We start from the raw sequence: 7,628 nt of genomic DNA, 5'->3' as shown, positions 1-7,628 counted from the left end.
TATTAATTATATAAAAAAAGCTCCATGTATTAATTATATAAAAAACCTCCCTTAAAGATGTAATTGTGGCGCACAAGTTGGCGTAGATGAACCTCATATCCAAACTTCAGATTTCAATCTTTGACCATTGAAAAATTGATAGTCAAAATCAAAATCATGACCAAAATGTCGGACTTGACCGTCCAAAATTTTGCAAGACTGAAATTTTTTTCCTTCTGCTACCCTTCAGACTTGTACGTTAGAGGTGAGATCCCCATGGTACCTACTAGAACCCCACCTCTTATTCATTTTGTTCATCTTTATAGGTGGGCCCCACCCTTAAAATATGGTGAAAAAAAAAAGACTTTTATTGTACTCTCCCTATACTGCTCCTATACGTGTGAGGAGAGTACAATTTACTCCCAACTCTGTAAAAAGAGGTAAAATATGCAGAGAGGAGAGCATCGATTATTTTGTGAGTATTTTTGGGCAGCTTTTGATTGAGGGCAAAGTATGTTGTAGGGGATAACCTATACCATCACAATTAGAGTTAATCTTTATTGTATTAGTAATTATTAGAGTTATCTCTATTGTATTAGTAATTATTAGAGTTATCTCTATTGTATTAATAATTTAGTATCAGTAGATTCGCATTGCAGATTAATGGATTCCCGTTTGGGGTGTTTGGTGGCCAAACCATTTGGTGGAGAAAATTATAACCATACACTTACCACATTTGGCATTAGCGAATCGTAGTATCTTGTGCGGCACTTCTTTGGGGATTTTTAATGTGAAATCAGCTTATACCCTGGCATGCAACACCAAGCAGTACAACCAAAATACTACATGTTTTAATTGGAGGGTCATTTGGCCCATCCCACTTCCCCTGCAGACCACTCATTTTCTATGGAAGCTATTGCATCATAAACTTCCAACAGCGGATCTGCTTGAAGCTAGAGGTTGCTCTGTATCTACTGCTTGTTTACGTTGTGGGTCACCGGGGATGTCACCGGATCATATCTTTATTCACTGCTGATATGCAGAGAAGGTATGGCATGATTTGCACTTCACGGATATGCTAGGTGCTAATTCGATCGTAGAAGTGGTGCAGCAGTGTATCTCCCTTGCCAGGAGAGAGGAGGATGAACAAAGGATCACTAATACTCCTCTAGGCATTTGGCTATTTTGAAAAGCATACACAAGTCATATTGATGCCATATTACAACCAGCCCAACTCAATTTTCAAATCTGGAAGGGATTACAGTTTTATCATCCTACTCGGTGTCAAATGCACAAGACATCTGATATCTATGGAATCATCAAATGGGTACCCCCAAATCCCAATACCATAAAAATTAATGTGGTTGGATCTCTCTTTAAGGAAAAGAGACTTGTGGGATACGCAGGCATCACTCGGAATCACCTGGGCAAAATGCTCTTTGGTTATGCATGCGGTTCAAATTCCCAAGATATACTCACATTGGAGGCTCCAACAATGAGACAGGCTATGTTTTGAGCACTAGAATTCAAGTTGTAAAATAGTTGTGGAATGTGATAACCAAGCTCTAATCGCTATCATACAACAGAATCCACAGGAGGCACATTGGAAACTTTATCCTATCATATCGGATATTAGAAGCCCGACAGCAAAATTTGAGTGGACTTCCTTCAATCATATTCCTAGGGAAGCAAATTTTACCTCGGACGCTTTGGCCAAAGAAGGAGCTTTAACTCAGGAGACTGTTTTGTATGTACACCCCCCTGATTATCTTTTGCATTTTATGTTTTTTGATGTTTTATCTTTAGAGTGTAATCGTGGTTTCTCTTTTTAAAAAGGTTTGCCTTTTACCACAAAAAAAAAAAGTCTATGCTTCTTTGTTGTTTCCCTTTTTGTTAAGTTTGTAAAGTGTGGTTCTCACTTTTCACCGTATATCTTAGACGGTCTCTGAAATTTTTTCTATTATCTTAATCCTACACATAGCTTAGAATTTACGAGCAACTGTAAGCCACTTATGATGATGTTGATACCAAATGTATGTCATGCAAACTTTATCGTCTATGTTTTTTTTTTTTTGGTAAACAACAATTTTATTCAAAGCGGGCAAGGGGTGTGGGAAAACATTATTCCACCAACCACCCAAAGGAAGACGGCCATTCTTTCGGACCCGAAACCGAAAGGGCCTTCTTGGCTAAGAGATCTGCAACTACATTAGACCTCCTAGGAATAAAGGCAATGATACAATGTATGAAGTTATCCATTAAATAATGAATATCTTGGATCAGAGACTCCACTACCATCGGGGGTTGAATCTCTCCTTCAAGGTACTTGATGATCTGCTTACAATCTGATTCAATTAGAATTGACTTATACCCTCAAGCACCTCCAAGAGTCTAGCTCTAAAAGCAAGAATTTCTCCTTCTTTAGTAGAATTATAGCTTCCAGGTAATGATGAATCACTCAAGAGTTTTCCCTCAGCATCTCATATAATAATGCCTGAACCACTCTGCTTTGTCCTTGCAACGCATGAGGCATCTATACTTACTTTCACAAAACCTCTTGGAGGAGGTTCCCAATTCAACCCCTCATTTTCTTCATAGTCCATCCCCCTTTCTGTAGTTGGTTTGGCTGATTTTTTTATTGTCCCAAAACTTTTGCAAGGAGTGGACTGCCATTTCCACTACTTCATGTGGTTTCCATCTCCTATCTCCCATGATTCGGTCATTTCTAGCTTTCCATAACCACCACACTACAAAGGAACTCGGACTTTTCATAACTTCTGCATCTTGCTTGCTTAACTTGTTGAATTCCCTCCATATAGGTATCCATTCTTGAAGATATCTACATTTGTCATTCGAAATTCTCCAAGAGAGAGGAGATCCAAACCATACACTCTTTGCAAATTGGCAATGTAGTAGTACATGGGGGGTTGTTTCCTCTTCCAAACCACATTCTCCACATAATACATCTACTCCAATCTTCTTGGAGTTTTTAGGGTCTTTTTGATATCAATTCTCATTCTCTATTATAAGATTTTTTTTATTATTTTAAGTTGTTTGGCATCTATTATCAGTTTTATTTTTATTTAAAATAATAGAAAAACATCCAAAATCCAAAATGAACTTGTTGTCTATTATGAATTATGGTGAGAATTTCATTATCTTCATTTATGCACAAATTTACTTAAAATTTCTTACCAAAAAAAAATTTACTTAAAATTTTAAGGTTAAGATGAGGGTAAAATAGTCAGTATACATTTTTTTAATGTAAAAACCTTACTTTTTCCCTCTTTTATCACTTGCTCACTATTATTCACTAACAATTTTTTATTTTGACATCAAACTTATTTATCATTCCATCATTTTTTTTCAACAAAATTCACCAAACCATTTTTCATTCTTGACCAATAATGAATTCTTATACTCATTTATTTTAAATAGGCATAATAGAGAATGAGAATTGATATCAAAAAGAGCCTAAGTTAGATGTAGTTGCGAGACATTCATTACAAGCCCTCCATAGAAAATTCATGATTTTTTGCCATGTTTTACACTTCCATATCTCTTTCCAATGTTCTTCCTTCAACTCATTCCAACTATGAGTTTTGGATGTAGGAGTCTTCCTTTCCACCTCCTCTTGGTGTTGTACAATAACTTTATAGGCACTCTTCACCGAGAATCTTCTATCTCTGCTGTAGCTCCACACTAGAACATCTTCATTAGCAAACAATGCCAACTTGATGTTTAGAATTGCACTAGCCTCTTTTGGGGAAAACCATCTAAAAATTTTATGTGTTGTTCCATGTTCTTGACTGTTGATCTATCAAGTCTGCCACTTTTGAAACCCCACATTCATCCGGCTTTGTAGGAAATACTTTGAACTTCTTTAGTGTAGGAATCCATGGATCTTTCCAAACATCAGTATGGTCTCCCCTACCTATTTTCCAAATCAGCCTTTTTTTTTAGGACTTCTCTTCCTTCAATGATACTTCTCCATGCCCATGATAGATTATTACCCAAGCGTGCCTCCAATAAGAATTTATGTGGGAAATAGATCTTCTTAAGGAATTGAGCCCAACATGCAAGGTTGAGAGAGAAGTCTCCAAGCTACCTTACATAGCATAGGTTGGATTGAGTTTTCTTTTATATTTTAAATCTTAAATTATTGATATGAACATATATGGATGATGTTGACATATTATTCATTTTATTTTATGTTGTTAACTAGGGTTGTGAGTTCGCCTATTGCCCTAGTGACTTTATGTGATTGCTTAGACTGTGATTAGGGAATGGGGAATGCCATTTTGGCATTTCCGTCATTAGACACCAGAGGAGGTGGTATGGGATGCATTCCTATAGTGTCCATTGGTGCTTTCCCTGATTACTGGTTGGCATACCTAGAGCATGTCTAGAAGTGTTTTGTTAGGTGACCTCATGAGTACTACTACCCTTCCGGTAGGGGTATTGAAGCCGGGTTAACCCGTGTTGTTAGTGGCTAGGTCCTCAGTGTCAAGCAGACCCACTATCATCATAGAGAGCATCTTGTCCATTATATGTGGATGATTGTTGGGTTAAGGAATGGGATCCAACAAATGACTCCCGTTGAGGATTCCAGTCATAGGTGGGAAGGTATCGAACCAAAAGGGCACTAGGCATGAGGGGAGATATCCGGACCATATGTAGTACGAGATCATATGACTTTGCACTGGGCTAGGATTATCCTTTGACACATGCCAAATCTCATACCGAATAGTGATGTGAGAGAGTGGTGACCTATACCCCAACCATGGCTTGACAAGACTTTACAAGACTTCATCCCCGCGGAGAACCCAATAGACGTCTCTTGTTGAAGGAGAGTGATTGAGACTAGGGCGCGGGGCCGGCCAACCCAGCCCACCCTATTGGTATAATTTGCCCATTCCCGCCCGCCCTGTTCGGCCTGTCCCCGCCCTAGCCCCGGCCGCCGCCCCCCGCCTGGCCCTGGGCCCGGTGTTGGCCGTGCCGTCCCCGCCCGCCCGTCCCGCCCCGGCCCTTGGCCCCCCCGCCCTGGCCCCCCGCCCCCCCCCCCGTCCCCGGCCCGCCCCCCCCCCCCCCCCTCCCCCTTGGCCCCCCTTGCCCCCCGCCCGCCCTGGCCTGTCCCCTTTTTCCTTCTTTGGTCTTTCGTCTTTTTCTTTTTTCTTTTCCCTCTTCTTTTTGTTCCTTCCCTTTTCTTTTTCTTTTTCCCTTTGTTTTTTCCTTTTGGTTTTTTTTGCTCTCTCTCTCTTTCTTTTTCCTTTGGTTTTCTCCGTGTTTTTTCTGTTTGTGGTTGTTTTTTGGCTATTTGGTCGTCTTTGTGTCCCTCTTTTGTCTTGCTCGTTCTTTCGTCGTTTTTTTCTTCGTCGTTTGCCTGTGTTGTTTTCATTCCCTGTTCTTTGATATCTTTATTCTCTCTTTCCTTGTTCTTCCTTTTGTTTCACTTTTTTTCTGTTGTGTGTTTTGTTCCTAGCTTTGTTTTTATTTTTTTTGATATCCGGTTTGTTGATATTCATGATGGGTTGGGTTAGTTTGTTAGTATTTTCTTTATGTTGTTTTTATTATTTATATATATTATCTCGCCTTTGTCCTCCTATTTTATTGCTTGCTTTGTTGGTTTCCTTTTTGTGTTTATGTCTATTGATCGTGCTAATTCTCGCTCTTCTGTTAGTTGGTCGGGTAATCTCGTGTACTGTCATCGTCTTATTTAGATTATAGCCATTTGGTCGGGATCGGGCCTCTGTGCTTATTACATTGGTATGGTCTATTTATTTTTATTATTTTCTACCATGTCTGTTTTAATTTGCCGTGTCGTATCCACCTATTGTTTACTTATTCCTCTCCATGTGGGTGGAGGGTCCGAGTCTTTGCTCATCGGGGCTGGATCGGGGTCGGCTTTCGGCCAGATCGGGCCGGTCGGGGCGTCGGGGCCGTCGGGGCTGGTCGGGCCTCGGGCTGGTCGGGGCCGGTCGGGGCCGTCGGGGCCTGGGTTGGGGCCCCGGGGCGGGTCGGTCGATCGGGGCCTCGGGGCTTGGGTCGGGGCTTCGGGCGGCCGGTGGGTGGCGGGCCGGGTTCCCGCCGCCCTTGGCCCTGTTCGGGGCCGTTTTTGGCCCTCCCGCCCTGGGCCTCTTTGCCCGGCGGGTCGGGGGCGCCGGGCTCTTGCCCCTTTGGCTGCCCAAAAGAGATTGGTGTACAAACTTAATGCGTGTCTACCACAGAGACCTCATGATAGAGTTATGAGCACAATATCATAACCATTTATATATCATATCATAGTCGTTAATTACATTATCGATATTCATGCTATATGTGAGCGTGGAATCTTGTGAACAAATGAATGATATGATGTGGAATCTTGTGAACGAATGGATGATGATGTTGAGTTGACCTTACTGAATTCTATTGAATTCATTCCTTTTTATATATCTATTTCTATTAGAATATACTGTAGGTTGTGAGGACTCCTTCCAAGAGGAGGATTCGTTGTCGGTAGGCTTTCTTGAATCAGTGTTTGAAGAAGATGTAAATTTGCATGGAGTTTCATGCCCGTGCAATGACTGTTCTTATGGGATTGGATTCCATTAGGGAATCAATTTAGTTTAAATTCCTCTGCAACAAATTATTCTTCCTTTAAACTCTGATGTCCATTTTGATTAACTTTAGATAATTGATGATTATAACTTTTTGATAATCCAGATTCGATGACTTCATATTTGAACTTGATTTATTCTTGTCATTTTAATTATGATATATCATGTGTTGTATGGAATTGCCACTGAACATAGGTCTTGCGGTATACCACCCCCACGGGTATTTGGGTAATGACCGGATCCAGCTGGGTGGGGTGTGACACATACCGCCGGTATGTACCGAAACCGTACCGTACCAAATTAAGGGATATAAATTGTAATTTTACAACTAAAACACTTTACCTTTACCCTATCCCTAATTATGTATTTCAGTTTTTCGTTTCATCATTCACTCCTCTTCTTATATTTATTTATTTTGTCTTTATTAATTAGATCTACTTGCTTTATCTCAGTTAATATCAAATTATATCGATTGGTTGATCTCAATTTCATTAGGATCTTAATGAACTAATAATGAACTTATGCCACTTTCATTATTAGTTCATTTGTGCCAAAATTGTACTGCACTAGATACTGTATTAAACTATTTTTTCGCACCAATTTAATACCGAACCGTTTTTGTAAATATCGAAATCGTACTGTACAGTATAAATTCGGTATGGTACTGTTCTGATTTTCGGTAATTAAAGTTGGTACCGTACCGAATTACTGAAACCATATCGATTGACACCCTTACCTAATACAATAAATTGAAGTGGATTGTACTTTATCCTATTCATGTAAATTCAAAAAAAACCATAGCTGAAGGACATAGACTTATCACCTCTAAAATTCACGCAGAATGGTAGTAAACCCTGAAAAGGCATATTAGCGAAAAAATTGCGACCACCCATAAAGGGATGGTACCTCAGAAAACCCTACTTATGTTGAAATTGATGATTGCTGCAAGCAAGTCTGCAACTATCTGTATTTTTATTTAAGATTTACCCAAAAGAAAAAGGCTGGATGCATCTTAGAAATTAAGACTAAAAATGTCACTTAAAATACATT

Source organism: Hakea prostrata, chromosome 1, assembly GCF_041222555.1.
Source record: "Hakea prostrata isolate BN-2017 chromosome 1, UWA_Hpros_2, whole genome shotgun sequence".
Classification (NCBI taxonomy): domain Eukaryota; kingdom Viridiplantae; phylum Streptophyta; class Magnoliopsida; order Proteales; family Proteaceae; genus Hakea; species Hakea prostrata.
The sequence above is the reverse complement of the archived record's forward strand: the minus strand, read 5'-3'. Positions refer to the sequence as shown.